Raw genomic sequence first — 16326 nt, forward strand, 5'->3', positions numbered from 1 at the left:
GGATCCAGAAACACCCAGACTAGAAGTGGGAGATGTATCCGAAAACCAGAATATCTAAATGACTATGTGGACTAATATTTAGCACAATGAAAGACTGCATCTCAGGATCCATATTCCTACAATAATTAAAAGAGATAGCTTTTGCCATTTCCCCAAAAAGGGAAAAGATGTATCAATATGTATGGAACCAAAAAAGATAGTGTTTGGTTCCAGGGGGGAAGTTTAATATATGTTACACTGCAGTTCAGCAGGAAATAGTTAGTTGATGAGTAAGGCAGTCACAGAGACATTAACTGTAACAAGAGCTGAAGTTTATGCATTCTGTTATAAGATGTTCTTTTAATAAATTTGTTAAAACTGCAACTGGAGTCTGAGAGCCTCTCTTATAAACAGCAGCTTTATACACTGTACAAATATTTTTCTGTATAGCAACACTGTGGTAGCCATCTTGGAAACTATGCCACCATATTGTAAAGGTAAATCCATACTCTTTCCTTAAAAGGTGAGACCTGTAGCAATGCCACTACCGATAACAGGGCCAGATGGGCCCCCTAGAGGCGTAGGCCCAGTCTCAAGTGAGACCCCTACTGTTACGTCCTTGATGCAGTGATTAAATGCTTAGAAATGCTATGTGTACTTCTATGAAAATGTGTTATATATATTATCATGGTTCAGACATATCAATCAATTTTAAAAACAACTTTCCATGTTTACTGTACTTATAATATCACATTTGCTTTCTCCTCTTGGTATCCTTTGTTGAAGAGTAAATCTAGATAGGCTGATAGTGGCACATGAGCATGCACATGTCTTTAGCAGTCTATGCCACAGGGATTTGGAACTATGTATAACATTGCTATAAAAAATATTACAAACACTGCTGCCAAATGGGTAAAGACACGTTCACGCTCCTTAAAGAGACATTAAACCCACAATTTTTCTTTCATGATTCAGATAGAGACTATATATATTTTTTTTAAATTTCCAATTTACTTCTATTATCAAATTTATTTCAGTCTCATGTTATTCTTCGTTGAAGTGATACTTAGGTAGGTAGCGTGTACATGCCTGAAGCACTACATGACAGGAAATAGTGCTTCCAACCAAATGAAAAGATTTAAACAGCAACGGTGGTGGTAAAATTAAAACTTAGCATTTATTGATGCAAAAAAGTAAAAACAGTCCATGGAGGGACAGAGGTACAGCAAGAAAATACAGTATACGCGTTTCGGCTGTCGCCGTAATCACTACTGCTGAATAAAAGTTACATGCATACTCATTTAAAAAGGGTGTGCATAGCCCTGATTGGTTAAGAGCTCAAATAAGGAAACACCTTAAATGAAATTGCAAGTGTACCACTGTTCAATTAACAATATAAGTCTTTAAAGTTAAGTACAGATATATATATCTTTTAACAGATATTACACACAATATATAATCTATATTACACATATATACCAGCAACATCATAAGAACCTGAAGAATGACAACATTAAATAGATGGAAAAATAATACCTATATAACATATGCAAGTGTTACTATCATAGCGATAGTGAGCTAATTGTGCATATATCTGTATCTATCTGCACATAAACACATAACCAAATTTGCTACTCAATTAAAAATTGGAGATGTAATACAAACAAACCTACAAGTTTCTGATGGTTAAGACACATAAATATCAGCAAAACATAGACAACTTCTGGTATAATCAATACCTTATTTGTAAAGATGTTGTATATATCCAATACATATGGGAAACAGAGGTAACCCAAAAATTGATCTGGAAATAAATCTCATGCAAAATTGAACCTGAATTAGTATTTGATTCTGCAGATGTATATAAACGTACACTAGCATGAATAAGTGTGGAATGTAAAAACTCAACTTACTACACACATATGAATTAAATGTCATATATGTGCATATATACAACTCAGCTATTCCCAATAATTAATCAAATCATACTCAGCATTGAGTCCAAAAGGGACTTTAGTGGAAAGTTTAAATATCCACAACATTTCACGCTTCTCAAGAAGTTTTTGTCTATCCCCACCTCTTTTGGGATGCGGTATGAGATCAATGGCTTGCCATCTAAAAGAGGAAGCCTCCTTATTGTGTTTAATACAAAAATGTTGGACTATAGGTGAAGATGACTTCCCTACTCTAATTGTGGATAAATGTTCCCTTATCCAAGATCTTATATCTCGTGTCGTAAGTCCAACGTATTGGACATTACACAAAATGCAAGTAATGAGATAGATGACATACTGTGAAGTACAATTTAAACAATAGTTAATATCGAATGTACGTTGGGTGACTGTAGATGTAAAAGTGTCTGATATAGTGACATAGTCACATGGTTTACATCTGCTATTTCCACATCTAAACATGCCTTTAGATGTGAGCCATGAACTCAATGTGGCTCGAGGACTGCTCAGAACCGTGGGTGATAGGTAATTGCCCAATGTTTTGTTGCGGCGATAGGAACATCTTATGCCTTCGGCCACACAGGTAATGAGTCTGTCATCTGCCACAAGGAGTTTAAAATGTTTCCTCACAATGCCACATATTGCCTCATATTCAGTACTATAATCGGTTACAAAGGTAACCTTGTTGGACATCTGTTTCTTAAAGTGGGTTTTTCTCCCTTTGAGCATAGATCCATACCCTGAACTTCATTTGCAGCCCTATTTATCACTTTTTTGGGGTAACCTCTACTACCCAAACGGTCAACTAAATCTCCTTTATGTTGTGAGAAACTTTCTTCTGTTGAGCAGTTACGTTTTGCCCTAATTAACTGTCCCTTGGCTATGGAGTACAAGACATTTTTGGGGTGGCAACTCTTTGCGTGTAAAACAGAGTTGCCCGATATGGGCTTCCTATAGATACATGTATCTATCCTGCCTGAGGTGTTACCCTTTAAGGAGATATCTAGAAAGTTAATATTGTCACTATGTGACTCTGACGTGAATTTTAAATTTAGGTTGTTTTGGTTGATGTAATTGAGAAATTTCATTTTGTCTTCAGTGTTACCACTCCAAATAAGGAGCAGATCATCGATAAAACGACCGTAGTAAATAATATTGAGTCTGAAGGGGTTCCGATCACCATAGATGTGGAACAGCTCCCACCAACCCATGTACAGGTTGGCATAGGAGGGGGCAAACTTAGCCCCCATCGCTGTCCCACATCTCTGGAGATAGAAAACCCCCTCAAACTCAAAATAGTTGTGACATAAAAGAAATTCCGTAACTTCTATTATGTACCTTTTAAACTCAGAGTCTAAATTAGAATAGTGTGTCAGAATGAAATTAAGAGCCTCAAGGCCACGTTCATGGGGTATGGACGAATATAAAGCAGTGACATCAACTGTCAACCAACAGAAAGTGGGATCCCATGTCAGATCATCCATTACTCTCAGGACATGTTTAGTGTCCTGTAAAAAACTGGGTAAAGCCTGAACCAAAGGACATAAAATGGCATCTAGCCATTCTGACATGTGCTCAAAAAGAGATCCGATCCCACTAACAATCGGTCGACCAACAACGTTAATCAGGGACTTATGCACCTTTGGGAGATGGTGGAACACAGGAGTTACAGGAAACTCAACATACAAATATTCAAGGGTGTTCTTGTCAAGAAAACCTTGTTCCAACCCATTGTCCTAAAGGTGCATAAGTTCAACCTGAAAACGTTTGGTGGGATTAGTGGAAAGAATATTGTATTGTGTGTGGTCATTAAGTTGGCGTAGTGCTTCATTTTTATATATATATAGGAAATAGTGCTACCATATAGTGCACCTGCTAATGTATAACATTGTTGCAAAACTGCTGCTATATAGTGCTGCAGGCATGTGCACACTCTTGAGCTTACATTTCAGCTTTTCAACAAAGGATAACAAGAAAATGAAGACAATCTGATAATAGAAGTAAATTAGAAAGTTGTTTAAAATTGTATGTTCTTTCTAAATCACGTAAGGAAAAAAAAAATGGGTTTTATGTCCCATTAACTCACCTAGGATTACTCTTTAAGGAAAGATACCAAGAGAATTAGGCACAACTGATAACATAAGTTAATTGAAAAATTGTTTAAAAACTTCTTGATCTATCCAATACATTCAAGTTTAATTTTGACTTTACTGTCCCTTTAAGATGTATTAATAATTAAATGTAAACAAGCTTGATTTCATTATCATTAGTTTGTGTTTTACATATCTAAACCACAGCTGCTTTATGCATGCAATGATTAAATGAAAGCAGTTTCTTTTGAATTATGAAACCCAAATATAGTTCTGAACAGAACTTGTCTATGGTATAGAAGCTCCCAGGCTTATAAGGAAGATTCACACATTCCTAATGGTTTTAATGTGCCTTTAAGGATGTATCTTCATAACTACAGACAAATAAATCCACCCAGGATAGATAAAGAATGGTTGATCTATCCTTTATAAAATGTATTGTATTGCACACTTACGTGTTATGTTTTATAAGCTTAAATGATTTATTAACCACATATTTCTCACTCAGTTCTATATAAGTACCGTTTTTTTTAAGAAACAGGCTGCATAATGCATATTGCAATTGCTAAAGTCAATTTATTTTCCTTTATGAAGAAGATTTGTAAAATACAATGACTTTTTCATAGGCAAAACACATTGGCTTTGCCTTTGCATTAATGTTTAATTATTTAATTAGTAGGGCGTTACCCCTCTATGCTCACACAGTGGTTCCTGGAGACATCTATGTATATTAGCCAGTTTCACACTGGTCAAACTTTGTATGTTTCTATAAATCTAATACTACAAAATGCATCATTGTATCAAATGTATCCCCCATAAATTTAAAAATCCTAAATTTTCAGAGACTTTCAAAAAAATACATTATACATTTTTCTTTTTTTTAAATACATAAAAGATGCGGCTGCTTTTTACCATAACAATTCTGTGCTCATAAAATTCCAGTAGGGACAATAATTTATGTATTGAGACAACAAGGTATAAAAACTGTGCAAAGGTTCAACAGACTTAGGAATTATTTAGCAAATATGGTGTCAGATGTTAATTAACACGTTCACCAACAATTGTATTGTGATATAATTATTCCTACTTCTACACAAGTAAAACATTTCATTCAGCTTACATACTCTCTACTTTGGCTATACAACACAGGTGTCTGATTAATTTGGCTCTCAATGTAAGTTTCTTCATTAATAAATCTATATGCATAAGTAAAAATAGTTGTATAAAATCACTCACCTTTTTTAAGAATGGACTATACAGAAATGTGCCACTGGCAACGTGGCTTTCTGTTTAGGAAGAAATAGATGCACACAGAGCAGTTGTGCTGCTAGAATATACTGACACACTGAAGTGCAGAATGCTGCCTCCCCTTATGGTAGGAGGGAAAGTATAAAATCAGAGATCAAAACAAGTTTTAAAGCTGCAGGTTTCAAATTGTCTACAGTGCATTTCAGGTTACTAAACCCAAAAATGCAACATCTGTAACCTAGGTTTTTTCCAAATGCTGCAAATTGCAAAAACCTGTTATATATTTCTGCAGCATTTGCAGGTTACATAAGTTGCTTTTTATTCTCTCTAGGGAGTTTGGGGCAATTATTAAACAAAAGCAAGAGGTGTTTTATGTCCTTTTAACTTATAAACAAGCTCATGTTAAAGGGACATAATTGTTATATGTGAAATCCAAGTGAAAACAATGTATAGCACTTCAGGTGGTTTTAGGATTTGGGCTCCATTACATATGCAGCATCGCCAACAATAGCAGGCGACGCCGGTTTTTATGCAGTTTTGGTATCCAATATACAGTGCCACATATAAATGCGGCACGTATATATTTTACCCATCGCCCGCAATTTTTACTCCCATAAGCTAACATGGGACCGCATCGCAAATCAGTATCACTTATTCAGCGCAAGGACTTACGTGTTGAAAATGGAGACATTTTACTCCATTTTCACCTCGCCACACAAAGGCAGCTGCAGCAAGCCTTGCGCTGAGTATGTGAGTACCGTAACTCCCGGAACTGTCTGAAAATATAAACTAACACTTAACGCATGCTCAATATCTATCTACCTGTCAACCGCAATCCCCCACCACAATAACTAATAAAGTATATTAACCATTATGTACGTGATCAAACCCACATCGCAACTAATAATTCAAGTATTAACCCCTATATCCGCGATCAAACCCACATCGCAACTAATAATTAAAGTATTAACCCCTATATCCGCGATCAAACCGACATCGCAACTAATAATTAAAGTATTAACCCCTATATCCGCGATCAAACCCACATCGCAACTAATAAAGTTTTAACCCATAAATCCGCCAACCCCAACATCGCAAACTACCTAATAAAACTATTAACCCCTAATCCGCCATTAACCCACAAAGCAATAAACCTATTAAAGTATTTACCCCTAACCCGCCATACCCACACAATGCAATGCTAATAAATCTATTAATTCCTAAACCCGCCAAAGCCCACAACGCAATACTAATAAATCTATTAACCACTAAACCGCCAAAGCTCACAACGCAAAAAAATTAAACATTAAGTCCCCTAACCTAACACCCCTAAACTAACCCCATTACATAAATTAAACTAAAACTAAATTACAATTAAAATTAAAAAAAAATAACTACTACTAATTACTTTAAGAATAAAAAAAACTAAGTTTAAATTAAGCTAAAATTACAGAAAATAAAAAAGCTAAAATTACAGAAAATAAAAAACAAAATTATAAAAAATAAAAAAATTATGCCTAATCCCTATCAAAATAAAAAAGCTCCCCCCAAAATAAAAACACCTCCTAATCTAATGCTAAACTACCAGTAGCCCTTAGAAGAGCCTTTGTATGGGCATTGTCCTTAAAAGTGCATTCAGCTCTTTTAAGAAGTGCCCATCCCTAATTTAAATAAAACAAATTCCCCAAAAATTAAAAAAAAAACCTTAAGTCTAACCCCCAGGTTGGTACTCACAGTTCCTGAAGTCCGGCGGAGAAGGTCCTGTTACAGGCGGTGAAGTCTTCTTTCAAGCAGCGACCTCTTCTTTCTTCTTCCAGAAACAAGCTGGCACGGAGCAGAGGGCAGAGCTGGAGACCAATGACCGTGGAGCTAAAGACCGGCGTCCCTGGAACTGAATGCTGGCGATTGCGGACCCATGGAGCATGGAGGATCCTCTTCGTACAATCTCCACCTTACACTGAAGAGTGAATTCAAGGTACGCGATTAAAGATGGTGTCCCTTGAATTCATGTTGGCTGATTTGATTCTTCAAATTAAAATCAGCCATTAGGATGAGAGCTACTAAAATCCTATTGGCTGTTTAAATCAGAAAATAGGATTTCAGTAGCTCTCATCCTATTGGCTGATTTGAATTTCAAGACTCAAATCAGCCAGTAGGAATTCAAGGGATGCCATCTTTAATCGCGTACCTTGAATTCATTATTCAGTGTATGGCGGGGATCATACGAAGAGGATACTCTGCCATCCATGGCTCCACGGTCGCCGGTCTTCAGTTCCAGGGTCATCGGTCTTCAGCTCCACAGTCATCAGTCTTCAGTTCCGCCCTTTGCTCCGTGCCGACTTGTTCCTGGAAGAGGAAAGAAGAGGTCGCCGCTTGGAAGAAGACTTTACCACCTGGAACAGGACCTTCTCTGCTGGACTTCAGCAACCGTGAGCACCAACCTGGGCGTTAGACTTAGTTTTTTTTTAAGTTTTTGGGAGTTTGTTTTTTATAGATTAGGGATAGGCACTTCTTAAAAGAGCTGAATGCTCTTTTAAGGGCAGCAAAAGAGCTGAATGCCCTTTTAAGGGCAATGCCCATACAAATGCCCTTTTAAGGGCAATGCCCATACAAATGCCCTTTTCAGGGCAATGGGTAGTTTAGTTTTTTTATGTTAAGTTTATTTATTTTGGGGGGTTTGATGGGTGGTGGGTTTTACTGTTATGGGAGGGCTTAGAATTTTTTTTAACTGCAAAAGAGCTGTTTAACTTAGGGCAATGTCCTGCAAAAAGCCCTTTTAAGGGCTATTGGTAGTTTAGCATTAGATTAGGGGTGTTTTTATTTTGGGGGGCTTTTAATTTTCATAGGACTTTTTAAAGTAATGTTAGCTTTTTTATTTTAATAGTAACTTTAGTATTTTTTAATTTAAGTAATTTGGGTTAATTTAGGGGGTGTTAGGTTAGGGGGCTTAGTAATTTAATTATTTATTTGCGTTGTGGGGGATGGCGGTTTAGGGGTTAAAAGTTTAGATAGGTAGTTTGTGATGTGGGTTAATGGCGGTTAAGGGGTTAATAGTTTTAATAGGCAGTTTGCGATGTGGGTTAATGGCGGTTTAGAGGTTAATAGTTTTAATAGGTAGTTTGCAATGTGGGTTAATGGCGGTTTAGGGGTTAATAGTTTTAATAGGGACTTTCCAATGTGGGTTAATGACGGATTAGGGGTTAATACATTAGGTAGTTTGCGATGTTGGGGTTGGCGGATTTAGGGGTTAATAATTAAATTATTAGTTGTGATGTGGGTTTGATGGCTGATATAGGTGTTAATACTTTAAGTATTAGTTGCGATGTGTGTTTGATGGCGGATATAGGGGTTAATAGTTTAATTAGGCATATTGCATTGTGGGGGGGGTTTCGGTTTCGGGGTTAATACTTTTATTAGTCCTGATGTGGGTTGGATGGGTCGCTAACAGAGGGTGTCAATCAACCCGATCGTATTTGATCGGGTTGATTTCTGTCCGCTGCCTCAGAGCAGGCGGACAAGTTATGGAGCAGCGGTCTTTAGAAGGCTCGCACGGAAACAGGGACATCAAGCTCCATTCGGAGCTTGATAATTTTGCCCCTTATTCTTATTAGACATAGAAAACTAGGCTATTGTCAGGCTGCAAGACAGCATTATTGCCTTCAATGGCTGAAGAAGTTAGATGGACTAAGCAAGAAGCAGCGATGGGAGGCTTTAGATGATATTTTATGGGATTCATATAAGACATCCACCCAGCAAAATAATTTATATCCAACTATTACTCTCACTATACAATTATGGGCCACCATAACCAAATCTCTATCATTACCTCCAAATCATTTCTAAAACTCCCCTTGAAATGTTTACGGACAACAATATCTAGTAAATACTGGACAAGTGGAAGAATAAAGGTCTTTACAGGGTAGCTGGTATTATGCAGAAAGGTAAAATTATCACATTTGTGCAGCTACAGGAGAAATTCAACCCACTAACCTCAAGATATTTTACACACTCTTAGATTTGAGCTCCAACCACACTTAAAACTATATGTAGTTCAAGTTCAAGAATAAGAAAAGCAGAATCCCTATTATATCTAGCAATCAAAACTGCTAGAAATAGAACTAAATCTAAATTAATGATTTGATGGAAAAGGGAACTGGGAAAAGAATATGATAAGGAAAGATGGGACAATATTCTTTATGGTACTTGTAAAGAACGTTTAAGTGCAGATATGAGAGAGAACAGTGTTACAACTGCATTCCATTGGCAAATATATACTGTACATATGTGCTATTATTGCCCTGGGGTTAGACGCATATGGAATAGTCTTTCTAATTAGATTTTGTAGCCAAGCTACTGAATAATGCTTTAACACTACAATGCCACAAGCCCTACTTCATGAACGCATGAAAGAATACAACACTCATATTAATCACTTTAATAAAATAATGTGTACAGTGGCTAGAACTTGTATAGCAAAACATTGGAAAGAAGGGGCGCCTACACGGAATGAAATATTTAATAAAATCAAATGCATTTATAACATGTCTGAGCAAGATGCTTGGATACAGGAATTGGTAGAAACTTTACACAAGGTGTGGTTTTATTGTAGACTAAATTATATTAAATAAATAGTATTGTCAATTCATGAAGGTTTATAAAGGGAGTTTGCTTTAACCTTTTTGCTTCCCACTGTATCTAAATATATTTTATTTTTTGGCCAAGGTAAACAAATGGTTAAATGGTTGTCACTATCTAAATATGTAAAGGTATACCGATGTTTTTGTAAAAGATCCCTGATGTCAGTATACAGAGATGTGCACTCTTCTGGTTATCCTAGGCTAGTGGATACTGATAATAACTGAGATATAATCAGAGTATATGCGTGTATTTTTTGGCAATATAGGAGGATATGTCGTGGCTGAACTCCCAAAGTAGAGAGACAGAACATGCAAGTAATGGTAATGGGTAGTGCCAGAAGTATTCCTTCCAGGTAAAGAAAACGGTATATATATCAGTGTAACGATAAGGATACCTTGTCTGTGGGGAAGTGTACCCGTTAATACCATTCAAATGAGGAGACCCGTTAGTATCATGAGTATCACTGGGTAAATACGATGGAATATATGCCTGTGATGCCAGGGGTAATTGTATTTAAATTCCCTGCATAAAGTAAATCTGCCAGTTAATACCAGATTAAAGGGACTACCTATTAATACCGTAGGTAACAAATACCCTTCAAATAATTGAGTGTACCTATTCGTACCATAGGATAAGGATTCCTATCATTTGGTGGGGTATACCTGTTGATATCAACAAGAAGAAATGCCTGTTGGTACCATGAGTGTCACTGGAAAAAATATATATAAAGGAGGAATGTGTACCTATTAATACCAGTTAATACCAGTTATTGAATGCCTCTGAATACCAAGGGTGGGTATATTCAATTATGCTACTATTATTACTGTATAGGAAAAATTACCTATTAATTACTGTATAGGAGAAAATTACCTATTAATACCGTTAGTATCACTCAGGTGTCAACAGTGGTACGTTAAATATAGTGTACCAGTGGTGAAATATACCTATTAATACCTTCAAAGTAAAAATACCTGTTAATACCGTGACCATCACTAGATAAATATGAAGGAGTGTCTACCTTTAGCACCAGTTAATACCACTCATGGTACCAACAGGCATTTCTTCTTGTTGATATCAACAGGTATACCCCACCAAATAATAGGAATCATTATCCTATGGAACGAATAGGTACACTTAATTATTTGAAGGGTATTTGTTACCTACAGTATTAATAGGTAGTCCCTTTAATCTGGTATTAACTGGCAGATTTACTTTATGCAGGGAATTTAAATACAATTACCCCTGGCATCACAGGCATATATTCCATTGTATTTACCCAGTGATACTCATGATACTACGGGTCTCCTCATTTGAATGGTATTAACGGGTACACTTCCCCACAGACAAGGTATCCTTATCGTTACACTGATATATATACCATTTTCTTTACCTGGAAGGAATACTTCTGGCACTACCCATTACCATTACTTGCATGTTCTGTCTCTCTACTTTGGGAGTTCAGCCACAACATATCCTCTTATAGTGCCAAAAAATACACGCATATACTCTGATTATATCTCAGTTATTATCAGTATCCACTTGCCTAGGATAACCAGAAGTGTGCACATCTCTGTATACTGACATCAGGGATCTTTTGCAAAAACTTTGGTATACCTTTACATATTTAGATAGTGACAACCATTTAACCATTTGGTTATTACGCTTTATTGGTTGTTCACAATTTACCTCAAGGCACAAATAAGCGATTTGTAATTTTAACCTTTACTTACCCTTTATCCATTTTTTATCTATCAATAAAAGTTAAGTTTTATTTTGCTATAGTGTTAAGCTCTAATTCAAGTCAACATTACTCAACGTTGCGAGTTCTATATTTCTACTTCTTTTTTCAGTTCTCCACTGATTATCTTGTCAAGTTTCACCAGTACAAGCACCAACCCCTAGAAATATTCGCAAATCTAGCATAAACATATAAGGGAACGTTGTAACTTTCAATAAGTAGTGCCATTGGATCTATCGCTAAAACGAGTTAAAACCATGTATCGATTATAGTGGTCTTAATCATCTTACCATTAAAAATGCTTACCCTATTCCGCTCATCATGGCACTTTTTGACAGCCTCAAGGGAGCTACAGGCTTTTCTAAACTCGTTCTGTGAGGAGCTTACAATCTTGTAGAATCAAAGAGGACCACGAAAACAGCTATTAACACTAAGAGCGGGCATTATGAATATCTTATGTCCAATGTAATCTAAGGTATAAATCCAAAACATTTCTTTTATTTTTATTAACAGCTCCCTATTACCCCCTCTCCTGGGTATAGGGACCCAGTCTATTATTTGAAACCTTAACTGTGAAATTCCGTGGCCTGCCTCTAGAAAATGACAAGCGACAGGGGCTTCTTTATCTCCCCTTCTAATGCTAGATTTGTGTTGTGCCATCCTCTCTCTTACCCTTTGTGTCGTTTCACCGATATAAATTTTGGCACACGGGCATTTAATTAGGTATAAAACAAATGCAGCATTACAGGTGAAATACCCATTGATTTTAAACAGTTTACCTTTTGTTGGATGAAATAAACTGTCCCCTTTAATTACACTATTACAACTAGAGCAGCCTAAACATGGGAAACAGCCCTTCTTTTGTGTACTAAGATAGCCAGTAGTGTCTCTCTTTAGAATACCCACATCTGTCCTAACATGTCCCTTAAATTTGATGGAGGTGTATATACGCTGGCATAGGGGGATCCTTAAAGATTTTAACTTCAGGATGACAATCCTTAATGATATGCCAGTGTTGTCTGATTATTTTTTGTATCAGAGCTATTTGTGTTAAATACTGAGACAAATACCATTCATCTTTCATCCCTATCCTTTCTTTTCATAAGTTCAAGTGCTTTTTGACATGGAATCCTATTCACTTTTTCTATGCTTTTTTTAATCAGTTCTACAGGGTAACCCCTTTCCATAAAGCGCATGCCTTCCTCGGTCAGTCTAGTCTCAACTAATGTATCATCTTTCACAATCCTTTTAACTCTCAACAATTGACTCTTAGATAAGGATTTTTTTAATGAAGGAGGATGGGCACTGGTATAATGCAACAAAGTGTTGCGGTCTGTTTCTTTACGAAAAAGATCTGTTAATAATGATCCATTATGTTTATACACACTCCATGTAAGGGTAAACTTATTGTATCTAGAGTTAAGATTGAGAGTATGTACAAAATATTTTAGGGATCCAATGTCACCCCACCATATGCCAAAAATATTGTCTATATATCGCCACAAGGTGGCATCATATAGAAGAAATAATTCATTTTAAAAAAACTAACACCTAGATTTAGAGTTCTGCGTTAGCCTTAAAAAGCAGCGTTAAGGGGTCCTAACGCTGCTTTTTAACACCCGCTGGTATTACAAGTTGGGCAGGTACAGGTGTACCGCTCACTTTTCTTCCACAACTTTTGGCTACCGCAAATCCCCTTACATCAATTGCGTATCCTATCTTTTTAATGGGATTTGCCTAACACCGGTATTACGAGTCTTGGAAGAAGTGAGCGGTAGAGCCTCTACCTCCAAGACTCCTACAGCATAAAAAAGTCAGTAGTTAAGAGTTTTATGGGATAACGCCGTAACATAAAGCTCTTAACTACAGTGCTACAAAGTACACTAACACCCATAAACTACTTATGAACCCCTAAACTGAGGGCCCCCCACATCGCAAAAACTATAGTAAAATTATTTAACCTCTAATCTGCCGACCGGACACCGCCGCCACCTACATTATAGCTATGAACCCCTAATCTGCTGTCCCTAACATCGCCGACACCTACATTATATTTATTAACCCCTAATCTGTCCCCCCAACGTCGGCGCTATCTACCTACACTTATTAACCCCTAATCTGCCGACCGGACATCGCCGCCACTATAATAAATGTATTAACCCCTAAACCGCTGCACTCCCGCCTCGGAAACACTATAATAAATTTTATTAACCCCTAATCTGCCCTCCCTAACATCACCGCCACCTACCTACAATTATTAACCCCTAATCCCCCGCCCCCAACGTGCCGCTACTATAATAAAGTTATTAACCCCTAAACATAAGTCTAACCCTAACCCTAACCCCCCTCTAAGTTAAATATAATTTAAATAAAGTGAACTAAAATTACTATAATTAAATAAATTAATCCTATTTAAAACTAAATACTTACCTATAAAATAAACCCTAATATAGCTACAATATAACTAATAGTTATATTGTAGCTATTTTAGGATTTATATTTATTTTACAGGCAACATTTTATTTATTTTAACTAGGTACAATAGCTATTAAATAGTTATTAACTATTTAATAGCTACCTAGTTAAAATAATTACAAAATTACCTGTAAAATAAATACAATCCCCCCAACATTACAACCCACCACCCACACACTCCTATTCTAAAATCCACCCGATCCCCCCTTAAAATAAACCTAACACTACCCCATTGAAGATCACCCTACCTTGAGCCGTCTTCAGCAAGCCGGCCACCGATGGGACAGAAGAGGACATCCGAACCGGCAGAAGTCTTCATCCTATCCGGGCAGAAGAGGACATCCGGACCGGCAGACATCTTCATCCAGGCAGCATCTCCTATCTTCATCCTTCCGGAGCGGAGCCATCTTCTATCCAGCCGACGAGGAGCCATCCTCTTCTTCCGATGTCCTAATGAAGAATGAAGGTTCCTTTAATTGACGTCATCCAAGATGGCGTCCCTCAAATTCCAATTGGCTGATAGGATTGTTTCAGCCAATCGGAATTAAGGTAGGACAAATCTGATTGGTTGATTTAATCAGCCAATTGGATTGAAGTTCAATCTGATTGGATCAGCCAATAAAATGTGAGGTCAATTCTATTGGCTCATCCAATCAGCCAATCGGATTGAACTTCAATCCGATTGGCTGATTAAATCAACCAATCAGATTTTTCCTACCTTAATTCCGATTGGCTGATAGAATCCTATCAGCCAATCGGAATTCGAGGGACGCCATCTTGGATGACGTCATTTAAAGGAACCTTCATTCTGCGTTAGGACATCGGAAGAAGAGGATGGCTCCATGTCGGCTTGATAGAAGATGGCTCCGCTCTGCTCTGCTCCGGAAGGATTAAGATAGAAGATGCCGTCTAGATGAAGATGTCTGTCGGTCCAGATGTCCTCTTCTGCCCGGATAGGATGAAGACTTCTACTGGTCCAGATGTCCTCTTCTGTCCCATCGGTGGCCGGCTGGCTGAAGACGGCTCAAGGTAGGGTGATCTTCAGGAGGGTAGTGTTAGTTTTTTTTTAAGGGGGGATCAGGTGGGTTTTAGAGTAGGGGTGTGTGGGTGGTGGGTTGTAATGTTGGGGGGGTTGTATTTTTTTTTACAGGTAAAAGAGCTGATTACTTTGGGGCAATGCCCCGCAAAAAGCCCTTTTAAGGGCTGGTAAAAGAGTTGATTACTTTGCAATTTAGTTTAGGGTAGGGAATTTTATTATTTTGGGGGGCTTTTTTATTTTATTAGGGGGCTTAGATTAGGTGTAATTAGATTAAAATTCTTGTAATATTTTTTTATTTTTTGTAATTTAGTGTTTGTTTTTTGTATTATGGTTTAGTTTATTTAATTGTATTTAATTTAGATAATTGTAGTTAATTTATTTAATTAATTTATTGATAGTGTAGTGTTAGGTGTATTTGTAACTTAGGTTAGGATTTATTTTACAGGTAATTTTGTAATTATTTTAACTAGGTAGCTATTAAATAGTTAATAACTATTTAATAGCTATTGTACCTAGTTAAAATAAATACAAAGTTGCCTGTAAAATAAATATTAATCCTAAAATAGCTACAATGTAACTATTATTTATACTGTAGCTATATTAGGGTTTATTTTATAGATAAGTATTTAGTTTTAAATAGGATTAATTTATTTAATTATAGTAATTTTAGTTCATTTTATTTAAATTATATTTAACTTAGGTGGGTGTTAGGGTTAGGGTTAGAATTATGTTTAGGGGTTAATAACTTTATTATAGTAGCGGCGACGTTGGGGGCGGGAGATTAGGGGTTAATAATTGTAGGTAGGTGGCAGCGATGTTAGGTAGGGCAGATTAGGGGTTAATAAAATTTATTATAGTGTTTGAGAGATGGTAGTGCGGCGGTTTAGAGGTTAATACATTTATTATAGTGGCGGCGATGTCCGGTCGGCAGATTAGGGGTTAATAAGTGTAGGTAGGTGGCGGCGACGTTGGGGGGGTGACAGATTAGGGGTTAATAAATATAATATAGGTGTCGACGATGTTAGGGACAGCAGATTAGGGGTTCATAGCTATAATGTAGGTTGTGGCGGTGTCCAGAGCGGCAGATTAGGGGTTAATAATATAATGTAGGTGTCAGCGATAGCGGGGGCGGCAGATTAGGGGTTAATACGTGTAAGGTTAGGGGTG

The 16326-nt window shown here is 37.0% G+C and overlaps 1 protein-coding gene across 1 annotated transcript in view; it reads right to left on the reverse strand.

Annotated features, from left to right (window-relative positions):
* LOC128654304 (retinol dehydrogenase 7) overlaps positions 1-5346 on the reverse strand; it is a 45190-nt gene extending 39844 nt beyond the window's left edge. The window contains exon 1 of the mRNA XM_053708165.1: positions 5258-5346. The gene's annotated coding sequence lies outside the window, so the exon portion shown is untranslated. The remainder of the gene's footprint in view (positions 1-5257) is intronic.
* Positions 5347-16326: the final 10980 nt, after the last annotated feature.

Source organism: Bombina bombina, chromosome 3, assembly GCF_027579735.1.
Source record: "Bombina bombina isolate aBomBom1 chromosome 3, aBomBom1.pri, whole genome shotgun sequence".
NCBI classification, from domain to species: Eukaryota; Metazoa; Chordata; class Amphibia; order Anura; family Bombinatoridae; genus Bombina; species Bombina bombina.